The following is a 15,407-nucleotide window of genomic DNA, read 5'->3' on the forward strand; positions in this document are numbered from 1 at the left end:
TCTGTTTCGTTGTTTTGCTTTATTTTTGTGCTTGACCCCTGTTCTAGTTTGCTAGCTGCCGGAATGCAATATACTAGAAGCAGAATTGCTTTTATAAAAGGGGATTCAGTACGTTACCTGTTCACAGTTCTAAGGCTGAGAAAATGTCCCAATTAAAACAAGTCTATAGAAATGTCCAAGCAAAGGCATCCAGGGAAAGATACCTTGGTTCAAGAAGGCAGATGATGGTCAGTGTTTCTGTCTCAGCTGGAAGGGCACATGGTGAACATGGCGGCATCTGCTGGCTTTCTCTCCAGGCCTCCCATTTCATGTAGCTCCCCAGAAGGCATTTTTCTTCTTCACCTCCAAAAGTCACTGGCTGGTGGACTTTCTGCTTCACGGTTCTGTGGCATTCTGTAGTCATTCTCTGCTCTCAGCATTTTGTGGCTTTCTCTCTTGTTGTTCTCTAGTTTTATACAAAGTGCTTCTTTTAAAGGATTCTAGTAAAACTAATCAAGACCCACCCGGAATGGGTGGAGAAACTCTGCACCTAATCAAGTTTAATACCCACACTTGATTGAGTCCATCTCCACGGAGATAAGCTAATTAAATTTTCCAACATACAGTACTGAATAGGGATTAGAAGAAAATTTTGCTTCCACAAGGTTGATTAGGATTAAAACATGGCTTTTCTAGGGTACATAAACCTTTTCAAATTGGCACAACCCCCTACACATTCAGAGTTTAAAATCAACCAGGGATTTGGGCAGAGTTTTTTTTTAATTATTACTTAATTAAATAGTTGAGAATATAGCATGCTCTTTTTCTTTTACATGGGCAGGCACCGGGAACTGAACCCGGGTCCTCTGGCATGGCAGGCAAGCATTCTTGCCTGCTGAGCCACCGTGGCCCCGCCCAGCATGCTTTTTTAAAAAAACTTTTTTTATTGTATAGTATAACATATATACAAAGCAAAGAAATAAAAAAGCAATACTTTTCAAAGCACTCTTCAAAAAGTGGTTACAGGATAGATCCCAGAGTTTGTCATGGGCTACCATATGATACTATCATATTTTTCCCTTCTAACTGCTGCAGAATATAAGAGGCTTTCAGGCTTAATATTTTTTTATCATCACAATCAACTTTTTTTTCCTTCTTTTTTTAAATTTTTTTAAACTTTTTTTATTAATTAAAATAAATTAACAAACAAAACCTTAAGATATTCCATTCTACATATACAATCAGTAATTCTTAATATCATCACATAGTTGCATATTCATTTCTTAGAACATTTGCATCAATTTAGAAAAAGAAATAAAAAGACAACAGAAAAAGAAATAAAATGATAACAGAGAAAAAAAAAAAGATTATACTTACCATACCCCTTACCCCTCGCTTTCATTTACCACTAGCATTTCAAACTAAATTTATTTTAACATTTGTTCTCCCTATTATTTATTTTTATTCCATATGTTCTACTCTTCTGTTGATATAGTAGATAAAAGGAGCATCAGACACAAGGTTTTCACATTCACAGAGTCTCATTGTGAAATCTATATCATTGTTCAGTCATCATCAAGAAACATGGCTACTGGAACACAGCTCTACATTTTCAGGCAGTTCCCTCCAGCCTCTCTGCTACATCTTGAACAACAAGGTGATATCTACTTAATGCATAAGAATAACCTCCAGGATAACCTCTCAACTCTGTTTGGAATCTCTCAGCCATTGACACTTAGTCTCATTTCACTCTTCCCCCTTTGGTCGAGAAGGTTCTCTCAATCCTTTGATGTTAATTCTCAGCTCATTCCAGGATCTCTGTCCCACGTTGCCAGGAAGGTCCACACCCCTGGGAGTCATGTCCCACGCAGAGAGGGGGAGGGTGGTGAGACTGCTTGTCATGTTGGCTGGAGAGAGAGGCCACATCTGAGCAACAAAAGAGGCTCTCTTGGGGGTGACTCTTAGGCCTAAATTTTAAGTAGACTTGACCTATCCTTTGTGGGGTTAAGTTTCATATGAACAAACCCTAAGACTGGGGGCTCAGCCTATAGCTTTGGTTGTCTTTCCTTCTTTTTTTGTGAACAATAACACATATACAAAAAAGCTATAAATTTCCAAGCACAGCACCACAATTATTTGCAGAACATATTTCAGACTTTGATATGGGTTATAATTTCACAATTTTAGGTTTTTACTTCTAGCTGCTCTAAAACACTGGAGACTAAAAGAGATATCAATTTAATGATTCAGCATTCATATTCATTTGTTAAGTTTTATCTTCTATGTATAATTCCACCATCACCTTTGATCTTTCCATACCTCTCACTGGGGTTGTTTGGGCTGTGGCAATTTTAAATTTTTGATATTGGAAGGGTCTGTCACTAATATGGGGTAGGGAGATGGAACTATCTGATGTCCTGGAGAGGCTGGGCTAAGTTTCAGGACTTATCTGGACCAGGGACCCATCTGGAGGTTGTAGGTTTCTGGAAAGTTACTCTAGTGCCTGGAACTCTTGTGGAATCTCATAACTACAATTTGTAGTTTGGACCTTGTCATTTCCACAGTTCCCCCTTGCTTCCAGGATCTACCCCTTAAGATTTCTACTCTCCCATCCCTGACCTCTCTTCTCCGTCACCTTTAACTTGTAAGGCTGCAGTTTCCCATTGTCATTTCATTCACTGTAGCCACCCTGGGACTGAAGCCACCCTGGGACTGAAGCATACCTTTAGGCAAAAAAAAGCCACAAACTTACAATTCTTATTCCTTCCAATTACAATTTTTCAGGAAACAACTCTCTTTCACCTTCTGCCTGCTACTCAGTACTTTTAAACAGTTGTTTCCGATATTTTGTCCAAATTTTCTAATTTAATGTGAGTGTAAGCAACCATTTCACTCTATTTCCATTACTGGCAATTTCCTCCAATCCAAATGAAAGTAATTTACAATTAAGTTTACTTTTTTGGATTTTTATAGCACCTTATCTATTAAAGTATAGGGCCACAGTGCTATGCACAAAACATTTATAAGCTATAAAGTTCTTAAAAAAATATTTTTATTGAGAAATCTTCACACACATACATTTTATACATGGTGTACAAGCAGCAGTTCACAATATCATCACATAGTTATGTATTCATCACCATGATCGTTTTTAGAACATTTGCATCACCCCAGAAAAATAAATAAAAAGAAAAAAGAAAAAAACTCATACATCTCATACCCCCTACCTCTCATTGACAACTAGGATTACAATCTACCCAATTTTTTTTATCCTTTATTCCTCCCTATTATTTATTTATTTTTTTGTCCTTTTTTTTGTTTTACTCATCTGCCCATACCCTGGATAAAAGGAACATCAGACACAAGGTTTTCACAATCACACAGTCACACTGTAAAAGCTATGTAGTTACAGAATTGTCTTCAAGAATCAAAGCTACTGGAACACAGTTCACCAATTTCAGGTACTTCTCTCCAATCACTCCAATATACCATAAGCTAAAAAGGGATATCTATATAATGCATAAGAATAACTTCCCGGATAACCTGTTGACTCCATTTGAAATCTCTCAACCACTGAGAGACTTTATTTTGTCTCATATCTGTTCTCCCTTTTGGTCAGGAAGACTTTCTCATACCATGGTCCTAGCTCATCCCAGAAGTCCTGTCCTATGTTGCCAGAGAGATTTATTTCCCTGGGAGTCATGTCCTAAGTAGGAAGGAGGGCAATGAGTTCACCTGCTAAGTTGGCTTAGAGAGGGAGGCCATAAATGAGCAACAAAAGAGGTTCTCTTGGAGTGACTCTTAATTATAAGTAGGCTTAGCTTTTCCTTTACAGGAAAAAGTTTCATAGGGGTGAGCCCCAACACTGAGGGCTCAGTCTATTGAATTGGTTGTCCCCATCGCTAAGCAATAAAGTTTTAAAACAGTGAACGACACTTCAATGGTAAAAGTCCTGGCTGTCTTTAAAGATTTATTAGGTCAAATGGTTCAAAAGATGCATATGTAACATAGCCAAGGTAAGAAAGACTTGGAAATTGTTTTTTCCTATTTAAAGACAAGAAATGGCATAAAGTGAAGGAGAAAGAATAATCCAGGTCAAAATTAAAGAAGCTAGAAACAGGAATTCTGTTCCTAGAAAGTGAATATTTTTCCTGCTGAGAAATCAGCATAACTCAATCTATTCTACATTTAACAACTGGAGGAGATGAGAAAAGTAGAGCTCTTCTCTGTTTCTGTTTTGTTTTACTTTGTTTTTTAGGGTAGGAGAAAGACAGAATGTGTGTTAGTGGATAGAATTACTTAACCACAGATGACTGTACTGGACTTGAATTGCTCTGTGGAAGAATTAATATTTTATAAATCTCTTTAAAGTATACATATTTACAAATGGTCTATGTGCAAAGCACTATATGATGTAAAACTGAGAGATGAGATGGGGAAGTGAATAAATGATTAAGATTAGTTTTGTTCTCAAATATTCTATAATGTACTAAGAGGCATGTAAGGAAAAAAAATAGAAGGAAGGGCACACAAGTGATGGAATGGAAGTGGAAAGTTAAATGCTGCCTATAGGCTGAGTACTTAATTTAGTCAATCTCAAAATTCCAAATCACGAAGTTAGTGTTAGGCTGTAAATTGTTTTTAAAAATGTGAGTGTGTTTATAAAGTATTACACTTACACTGCAGAAAAAACATCTAATATATTTTGGAAATACCTAATAAAGTGAAACATCTCTATAAACTCTCAGAGATGATCCTTGTTAAAAGTCTTTGCATGTTAGAATATATATTAGATTACATATTTACTTGAAATAAATATACCATAATCTCCTTAATCAGTCCCTTTTTAATGGGTATTTGAGGGTTTTTTTTTAACAGTTTTTATTGTGAAATATATACATGCAAAAAAGTAATAAATTTTGAAGTACATTGTAACAAGTAGTTATAGAATAGATTTTAGAGTTTGTTATGGGTTACAGTTCCACAATTCTAGGTTTTTCCTTCTAGCTGCTCCAAGACACTGGAGACTGAAAGAAATCACTCTCATTTGTTAAAAAAAATCCCATCTTCTCTGTTATAACTCCTCCTTCTCCTCTGATCTTTCTCCCAATCTTTAGGGGTATATTTGGACTATGACAATTCTAACTTTTTCATGTTGGAAAGGGGTGTCATATATGGGATGGGCTTGGAACTAGTTGATGTTCTTGGAGATGCTGGTTCCTCTGGACATTTGAGTTTGTAGTTTTTAACTACTACAAACAACTGCGTATTTCCATCATATAAATTCTTACAACTGGAACTACTAAATAAAAAATTCTAAAGATTTCAATTTTTAATGGCTATTGTTCAACTGGCCTTCAAAAGGGTTACGTCAATCACACTCTATAAACTACAAGATAATATCAGCTATTTTTGTGCACATTTATCCATATATTGGCAGTTATAGTGCTCATTATTTCTTCTGACAGATTTTAATTACTGTCTACAGGAAGAACTCTCCTTTTAGTAAAAGATCTTCTTTTAATATTTCTTGTAAGGCAGATTTGCTAGCAACAAATTCTCTTAGTCTTTGTTTATCTAGAAATGTCTTTATTTGACCTTCATTTTTTGAAGGATAGTTTGCTAGATATAAATGTTTAGAATGAGTTTTTTCTTTCAGCCTTCTGAGTATGTCATTCCATTGCCTTCCAGCCCCCACTGTTTCTGCTGAGAATTCAACCATTACTCACACTGTTCTACCCAATATGATCGGTTGTCTTTCTCTGGATGCTTTTAAGAATTTCCGTTTGTTTCTGGCTTTCATAGTTTGATCAGGGTATGCCTAGGTGTGGATCATTTTGAGTTTGAGTTTATCCTATCTGGGGTTTGTTGAGCTTCTTGGATCTCAGATTTGGGAAGTTCTGAGCCACTGCTTCTTCAAATATTTTTTCTGCCTTTTCCTTTTTTTCCTCTCCTGGGATTTCCATTACATGTTTGTTGGTGTGCTTGATGCTGTCCCACATGCCTCTGAGGCTTTGTTCTTTTTTTTGTATGCTGTATGATGGGGTCACATTTCATTCTCTTTCCATATGAGTAAACTGTTATTGCAGCACCATTTGTTGAATTTTTGCTGTTTTTTGTTTGCTTGTTTGTTTGTTCTTTGGGGAAGTACATGGGCCGGGAATTGAACCCAGATCTCCTGCATGGCAGGCGAGAATTCCACCACTAAACTACCCTTGCACTCCCATGTTCATTTTTTTCTCAATTCTTTTTTCTCTCTATTCTTCAGTCTGGATCATTTCTATTAACCTATCTTTAAATCCACTGATTCTTTCTTTTGTATCTCAAATATGCTGTTGAACTCCTCTAGTGAATTTTTCATTTCAGTTATTATACTTTTCAACACCAGAATTTTCATTCTGTTGGTTTTATGGTTTTAATCTTTTACTGATTATTTATTGAATTATTGTCATCATACTTTCCTTTAAATATTTAAACATAATGTCCTTTATTCTGTGAACATATTTAAAATAATTGTGTTGAAGTCTTTATTTACTGCATCTAATATGTGGACTCAAAAATTATTTCCTGTGAATATTAATCATCCTTTCCTGTTTTTTTGGCTCATAATTTTTGGTTGAAAATAGGACATCTTAAGGAATAAAGGGGGATTACAGTATAACAAATCTGGATTATAATTTTCCATGAAGGTTGTTATATATTTTCTGTTTATTTCTTTAGTATAAATCAGCAGAATCTGCTACCCTCATAGTGTATGGGTAACTGATAACTCTGCTTAGATTCTTTCTTTCTTTTTTTTAAGTCTTTATATTTTTAAGCCTGACTTTCTTTCCTTAAGTCTGCAAAGCTTTAGCCAATGATTGGCTAAAGGTTGTGAGTGGTTAAAGGCTGTGTGCAAATCACAGCTGATGGTTGTGATTTATGGGAATGGGAGCACAAAGTTCAAATGGTTTTACAGGCTGTTCTAGTTTGCAAGCTGCTGGAATGCGATATAACAGAAATGGAACAGATTTTAAAGGAATAAGCTGCAAGTTAACAGTTGTAAGGCCATGAAAATATCCAAATTAAGGAAAGGCCATACGAGTGTCCAAAATAATGCATCCAGATACCTTGAATGTAAATACCTTCATTCAAGAAGGCCCTTGATGTCCAGGATTTCTCTCTCAACGGGAAAGGCACAGGCTGACATCTGCTAGCTTTTTCTCCAGACTTACCCAATGGCTTTCCCGGGGTGTTTTCTTTCTTCATCTTCAACGGCCTCTGGCTGTTTGAACTCTGTTGTTTCTGGTGGCTCTCAAGCTTTTTCCAAAATGACTCCCTCTTAAAGGGCTCCAGTAAGCAACCCCATCTTGAATGGATGGAGATACATATCCATGGAAACCATTTAATCAAAAGTACCAACCACAATTGGGTTGGTCATATCTCCATGGAAACAATAAAAAAGCTCCCACCCAGCAATATTGAATGCGGAATAAAGAACTTGGCTTTTCTACAACAGTTTCAAACCAGCCCCCAGGCTTTCCCTGACTTATTTTCTCCTGAGCTCTCTTGAATCTCCTCTACATATTAATTAGCCTTCTGACCAACTAAGGATATGTACATAGCTTGGGACCTCCTTGGTCTTACCTGTATGTGTGTAGGTTTCCATTCAGCCAGGAAATGTGGGGAGCATTTCAAGTCCTTCTATGTGCTAATTCATACCAGGAGGTCTATTAAAATTTTAGCTGGTCTGCCAGTCACTGCTTGGTCCAATTGGGACAGCTATCTTATGCCACCAGACTACTGGCCTTTCCTCTTCAATTTCCACTGGGATAGTTACTGACAATGCCTTGGGCATGACTTTTTCCCCCTTCTGCTCCAAATCAAGTGAGATCCCTGTGACAGTAAAGCTACTAGTTTCCATGACTTGCCCTACCCTGACAGAGCTACCACATCAATGGAGGTGAGGGGAAAGTGACAGGAGTAGCTCCAAGCAAGAATACCAAAGACACTCACTGCCCATACTTGAAATTCAGCAGTTTTTCAAGGACAAATTCTTCTCAGTTTGTTGCTTGCATTTATTCTATTTTTAGAGCTCTGAAGTAGATGTTTTTGACAACTTTGTCAGTTTTAAAGTTGTTTTCTGAGATTTGCTGACTTCCTTACTTCACCAGACTGATACTTGCCTCTGTTCTCAACTACATTTAAATCTTCATTCATCTTCAAGTGCACCACCCAGTCACATCATATTAAACTATACTTTAAGTCAAATGTGAGATCATAAAGAAAAAGGAACATTTTCCACATCCAATTGTCTTTATAAGCTGTCTTAGCATGTACTTCTAGATCCTAAGAGAGCAAAATACAATGTCTAAAAACTGGCTATAAAGCTGCTGTGGAAGACACTTTGACGGATCCTCAGAATACTAAATATCGAGTGGCCATGTGACCCGGCAATTCAGCTACTTGGTATACACCTTGAAGATCTGAAAGTAGGGACACAAACATACATTTGCACACAGATGTTCACAGTGGCAGTGCTCACAATTGCCAAAAGATGGAAACAATCCAAATGCCATCAACAGATGAATGGATAAACAAAATGTGGTGTGTGTATATATATATATATATGATGGAATAGTATGCAGCAGTTAGAAGAAATGAGGTCCTGAAGCATGTGACAACAGGGACGAATTTTGAGAAAATAAAACTGAGTAAAATAAGTCAGACACAAAAGGACAGACATTTTATGATTTCACTAAATATGAACTACCCAGAATATGTTAACTCAGAGTCTTAAAATGTAGAAAATAGGATACCTAGAAATATACAGAAGTTAGAGAAGGGGGAGTAGTAACCTAATATATTCAGAATTTAAGTATAAGGAGACTGAACTTAAATGTCTGCAAATAGATATGGGGTGAGGGTAGCTCACTATTGGGCATAAGGAATAGTGCTGTATTGTAGGTGAATTTGGTTGAAAGGGGTTGTTTAGAGTCAGGTATGTCACCAATTAACACTACAAATTTAAATAAGCAGTTGCATGAATTGGTACAAACGTAGAACACTGGTACAAAGAGTTAATAATAGAGTGGTATGTGGGGGAAAAATACCTATTGCAAGCTACAGACTATAATTAATGATAATACCTTAAAATTCTTTCATCAACAGTAACTGGTGTATCATATCAATCCTAAGGGTCAATAACAGAGGGACATAAGGAATATGGGATGTTCTGGGTCTTCTTTTTTTTTGGATCTATCTGATAATTTTCTTTTTGGAGCAATTAAAATGGTCTAAAATTAAGTGTGATGATTGCACAACTAAATGATGATACTGTGGGACATTAATTGTATAATTTGGATGGACTATATGATAAATATATCTCAAAAAATCTACATACAAATAAGTCAGTGAAGTGGGGAAAAAAAAAAAAGCTGCACAATCCCTACCTGGTCTAAAAATAAACCAAATGTCTGTGTTTCCTTAAGTCTTATCTAAGAACTTGGAGTAGGTTTCACCTTGATTCTTTTACTAAAAAAAAAACTGCTTGGCTATCTTTTGTTTTCCTTTCCTGTAAGTCATGCATTCTCTCTATTGGCTGGCCCCTGAAGTCATCCATAAATTAATGAAATCTGGTCATTCAATCCCTAGTGAAGGCAGACAGCCCTCAGAGCCTCATATGTTTATCTGTATAAACAACAAGCCCAAGATTTATTTTTCCCTGTTCTAAAAAGCCTTGTTCTCTCTGTCAAATGATAGTTTATTTTTACAATGGAAATGTCTCATACTACTCTAACTTACCCTACTAAAACTGCAAAATATCAGATGACTAGCCCTTGTTATTTCACAACAGGTATTATTGTTACTATGTTAGACTTCTCAGTCTTAGGTAAGGACTCAACTCAAGATAAAATTAAGAATAACCACTTACAAGTAAGAAGCAAAGAGGAATTAGAGCTGAAGAATTTCTGACTCCTAGTTCTAAGATTATGCAGGTCCCAAAATTAAAAAGCACTTTTCAGCATTGTTGCTACACTGATACTCTATGTTTATGATAAAGCATTTATTCCACACAACCTAAACTAACTGCAATATGTTTTATGAAACTTCTTAAAATGCTCCCCTCACAAAAGTCTTCAATAGCAAATGGTTTCCCAAATTGAGTATTAAACATTAAATAATGGAAAATACATGGCAAACTAAATTTCGTATTCATTTCTTCCTTTGGGTTGATGGTACAACATAACAGGCATATGCTAAAGGGAAAAGTAACAACTACACTAACAAGGACTCTGAGATGATGAGATCCAATACGCTGGTATACACCATTCATCTGCTATATAAACGACCCAAGGTAATCCACTGCACTTTACGTTCAGTGCTTGCAGCAGAAACGTTTTCTCAGCAAAAAACAAAGCTACCAAAACCTCAAATGTGTTCAAATAAGAAATGCACCACTAGAGGAAGGTGGGAGTGTCAAAAATAACATCCCCTCCAATTCAGGCGAAGTGCCTGGAAGCCAGCAGTTCATTACAAGTAGAGTTACCCGAGAAGGTGGAATCGGTTACAAGAACGTAACTCAGTTGAGACTCCTGACAACATTATATTATAATCTAATACTTGGAAAGGAATCACTCTTTCTGTTTGGCATTTTTACTAGACAACACCTGACCACAGCTTAAAATGCTGCAACAGAAAAAAATCTTTCTAAATACACTGGCTGACCCATCTGTAAATAACAGAATTTCTATCTAAGCCATATTGCTGAGGTGAATGTAAAATCATAGTAGTTATTCTAACAATTTTAAGAAACATGATGTCAGAGCTGGGACCAGGATGAGACAAGGAAGACACTTAGGGCATATATATTTTTTAATTAGAGAAATTGTAGGTTTACAGAAAAGTCATGCAAAAAACACATAAAATACTGCGTTCCCATATACTACCCTATTATCAACACCAGGCGTTAGTGTACACAGTGTATTACTAGAATAAAAATTAAAAGATAAAACATAGGACTGTATGACACAGTGAACCCTACTGTAGATGATGGACTACAGTTAATAACAATACAACTGTAAGAACATTCTTTTGTGAATCAATGTATAATACTAATAAAAGGTGGTAATAACAGGGTGGTATATGGGAAAAAATACCTGATATAAATAATGCACAATAGATAAAAAACCATTTTAATAATCATTCATCAACTGTAACAAAGGTAGCTATTAAATAAATAATGCCACTTAAAAAGTGCTATCATTAGCAGAACATACGTTCCACAATAATACAAGGTGTTGGTGGTGGTATGGTGTATGAGAATCCTGTATTGCAAGCATGATTGTTTTGTAAACTCACAATTTCTCTAATTAAAAAAAAAGTTAATGGAAAAAACCCAATTTGCCAATAGATCTGAACTCTCAATTCAATTCCATTGATCTATATATCTAATCCTGTGCCAGTACCATGCTGCTTTTATCACTGTAGCTTTGTAATAAGTTTTAAAGTCAGGAAGTGTGAGTCCTCTAACTTTGTTCTTCCTTGTCAAGATGGCTTCTGATATTCAGGGTCCTTTACCCTTCCAAATAAATTTGATGATTGGCTTTTCCATTTCTGCAAAGAAGGCAGCTGGAATTTTGATTGAGTCTGCATTGAATCTGTAAACCACACTTTGGGTAGAATTGATGTCTTAATAATATTTAACCTTCTAAGCCATGAGCACGGACTGTCCTATTTATTTAGATTTCTTTTTTAGAAACGTTTTTTATTATAAATATTTCAAAGTACATTGTAACAAGTAGTTATAGAACAGATTTCTGAGTTTGGTATGGGTTACTATTCCACAATTTTAGGTTTCTCCTTCTAGCTGCTCTAAGACACTGGTGACTAAAAGAAAAATCAATATAATGATTCATCAGTCATACTTATTTGTTAAATCCTATCTTCTCTGTTATAATTCCTCTTTCTCCCTTGATTAGATCTCTTTTTTAAAAAAATTCTTTTAGCAAAGTTTTATAGTTTTCCATGTATAAGCCCTTTATACCCTTGGTTAAATTTATTCTTAGACATTTGATTCTTTTAGTTGTTATTGTAAATGAAATTTTTTCCCTCAATTTCATCCTCAGATTGCTCAATACTGGTATACAGAAATACTGATTTTTGCATGTTGATCTTGTACCCTGTCACTTTACTGCTTGGTATAGATTTTTTTTTGGACTTTCTATGCATAGGATCATGTCATCTGCAAACAGTAAAAGTTTTACTTCTTCCTTTCCAATGTGGATGCCTTATATTTCTTTTTCTTGACTAATTTCTTTTGTCTTTGGGTCTGAGGTACAATTAGATTGCAAACAATATAACTGTACAATGCTTATTAATCCATTCTGCCAACCTGTGTCTTTTGATGAGGAATTTAATCCATTAACATTCCATGTCAGTACTGTAAAGACAGTACCACAGCCATTCTATCCTTCGGTTTTTATTTCTCATCTTTTTTGTCTCTCTTTTCTTTTATTGCAGCCTTCTTTTCTGTAGAGTTGATCTTTTGTGAGATATCTAATTGATCCTTTTCTCATTTCTGTTCCTGCATATTTTTAAAACATTTTCTTTGTGGCTACCCTGAGATTTGAATTACATAATCTATGTCCATACACTATTGTGGTAGTTAGGTTCAGGTGTCAACATGGCCAGGTGACGATGCCCCGTTGTTCTGTTTCTGTGGACTTACATCATCAGTGTGTGAAATTCATCTATGGCTTATCACATCTGTGGTCAGCTAAGGGGAGTGCCTTCCACAATGAGTAAGATTTTATTTAATTAGCTGGAGCCTTAAAAGAGAGAGGTCAGGAGAGAGCTCAACAGCTCAGCATACCTCATTCTCAGCAGCTCAGCCCAGATGTTTGGAGATAAAGAAAGAAATCGCCCCAGGGAAGGCTGTTGGAACCCAGAAATCAGGACAGAAGGCCAGTAAATGTCTGTGTGCCTTCCCATGTCACAGAGAAATTCAGATGAAAGCTACTTGTCTTTCCTCTGAAGAACTATAAATTTGTAACTAAATAAATCTTATTAAAAGCTGATCCATCTCTGGTGTGTTGCATTCTGGCAACTTTAGTAAACTAAAACAACTATTAATTTGAAAAGATATCAATTTAGCTTCAATAGCATACATAGTCTCTGCTCCCATATACCTCTATTTCTGCTTTGTTATTTTTGTCCCTCATTACTTCTTTATCTTTTGCATGCCCACTGTCAGGAAAGTTTACTATTTCTTATTCAATTGTATTCTAACTCTTCAGGGCACAAAATGTAAGGAAGCACTAACTCCCAAGTTTCTGCAAGTGCACAAGTAAAAACATCCTTAAATATTGTGTCCCAGATGCTACCCGGTTCACCCTAGTCTTGCTCCTGCTCAGAATCTGCATTACAAGATTTCCCAGGTTATACCTACGCACATTAAAGTTTGAAAAGCAATGAATAGAAAAGATGCCTAAATTTAGTTTTGCAACTGATACTAAAGTCCTAAGCTCTTTCTAACATATTATGCCGCATCTTTAATATAAGAAAGAGTGAGTAATGGTTTTCCAGCTGTGTCCAAAGGAAAGCCCTACACTGGTCCACATTTTTGTCACTCTTTTAATCAATGACTGGATTTATCTGGATAAAACACATAAACGAAATGCTTATTAGCCTGCAAGTGGCACAAAGCAGGAAGCTGCTAATGCAAAAAGTGACAGTGTCAGACAATCTTGACAGGATAGATGACAGGCTGAATATTTAACCATGATAAATACATAAAAAATTTTACATTTAGGCTAAAAATTAAAAAGGTATAAAATGTGGGATGATTTTCTTGGCAACAAAACATACGAAAAGTTCTGGGAGTAAATCCAAAAACATGTCATGGATTCAATATGCTGGAATTTCAAATTAGTGGGAGAAAATGAATAGTTCAATAAAATGGTATTGAGACAATGGGTGGCTAGGTGGAGACAAAAAAAAAGGTTGAACCCTTACCTCACATCTTATATCAAAATAAATTCCAGATGGTCCAAAGATTTAAACACAAACCCATTAAAGTACTAGAAGAAAATATGAGAAAAATATTTTTTGGATAACTTCAACATCGGCAACGCCTTTTAGGTTTGAACAAATTCCAAAAGTATGAATAAAATCCAGAGATTATAAAAAAAAAGATTGATAAATTTTTCTACATAAAAAATAATTCTGATGGAAAAACCCAACGTAAACAAAGTATAAAGATAGATGACAAACTGGGAGGGAGGGGGGATTTGTGACTAATATCAAAGGCAAAGGGCTATTTTCTTTAATGCACAAAAGCTTCCAAAACCAATAAGAAAAAAATGTCCAACAAGCCGTGAGGAAAGTGGACAAAGAATGTGAAGAAAGAGCACACAGAAAAGAAAATACAGTTGGCTCCTCAATGCACAATGCTCAACTTTACTTGTAAGACAAATACAATTTTAAACTACAGTATACAGGGCCGCGTGATGGTGGCTCAGTGGCAGAATTCTTGTCTGTCATGTCAGAGACCCGGGTTCATTTCCTGGTGCCTGCCCATGCAAAAAATTAATTAATTAATTAATTGATTTAAAAATTACAGTGTACAGAAGCAGACATGTGTAGTGGGAGGGTAAACTCATAGATCTTTCTAGAAGTCTACTTGGCAATATGTATCAAAACTTAAATGCGCAATGCCCTTTGACCTGGTATACATAAAGATGCTTTGGGGGGCATGGTCCGGGAATCAAACCCAGATCTCCTGCATGGAAGGTGAGCATCCTACCACTGAAACACGTGCCAGCAATGTTTTTTGTAACTGTAAAAGAATTTAAACAAACTAAAATGACCATCAATAGAATTCTGATCAAATAAATTATCGCATTCCGTACGATGGAAATACTATGTAGATGCTTAAAAGAAGGAGGTAGCTCTATTTGCATTATAATAAATAGCTCCCCAAGATAAACTGAGAGTATCAAGAAAGGAAAAATAAATGTTCAGGTATGTACAGTAAACTAACAGTTATATGGGGAAGATATAAAAAAGAAACACACTTGTAAACGCATGAACTATCTCTGGACAGATACCAGACACTGCTCACAGTGCCTGTTTGCCAGGAAGGCATCTAGGTGGCTGGGAACAGGGGAGGGAAGAAGATTTAGTTTTCATTCTTTACCTTTTGAATTTTGTATCATGTCTATTTATTATCTATTCAAAACTAAATAAAATTTAAAATGTTAAATTAAAAAAAAATAAGGTAAAATCAGAGTTAATTTCTTATTTGTTAGCATAATGTTAGATAATTTGTTTCAATAAATATTTTTCAGTGGAAAAAAGTTCTGAGGCTTTTATAGTCATACAAAGCTGGATGTGTCTTGGCAATCACAATGCCTAATTTTTGAAGGAAAAAAAGGATGAGACGGGAG

At 35.7% G+C, this 15,407-nt stretch overlaps 1 protein-coding gene across 1 annotated transcript in view; it reads right to left on the reverse strand.

The window, feature by feature from the left end:
- PACS1 (phosphofurin acidic cluster sorting protein 1) overlaps window positions 1-15,407 on the reverse strand; it is a 179,439-nt gene that overhangs the window by 102,072 nt on the left and 61,960 nt on the right. The window lies entirely within an intron of this gene.

This window comes from Tamandua tetradactyla, chromosome 9 (assembly GCF_023851605.1).
Source record: "Tamandua tetradactyla isolate mTamTet1 chromosome 9, mTamTet1.pri, whole genome shotgun sequence".
Taxonomy (NCBI): Eukaryota; Metazoa; Chordata; class Mammalia; order Pilosa; family Myrmecophagidae; genus Tamandua; species Tamandua tetradactyla.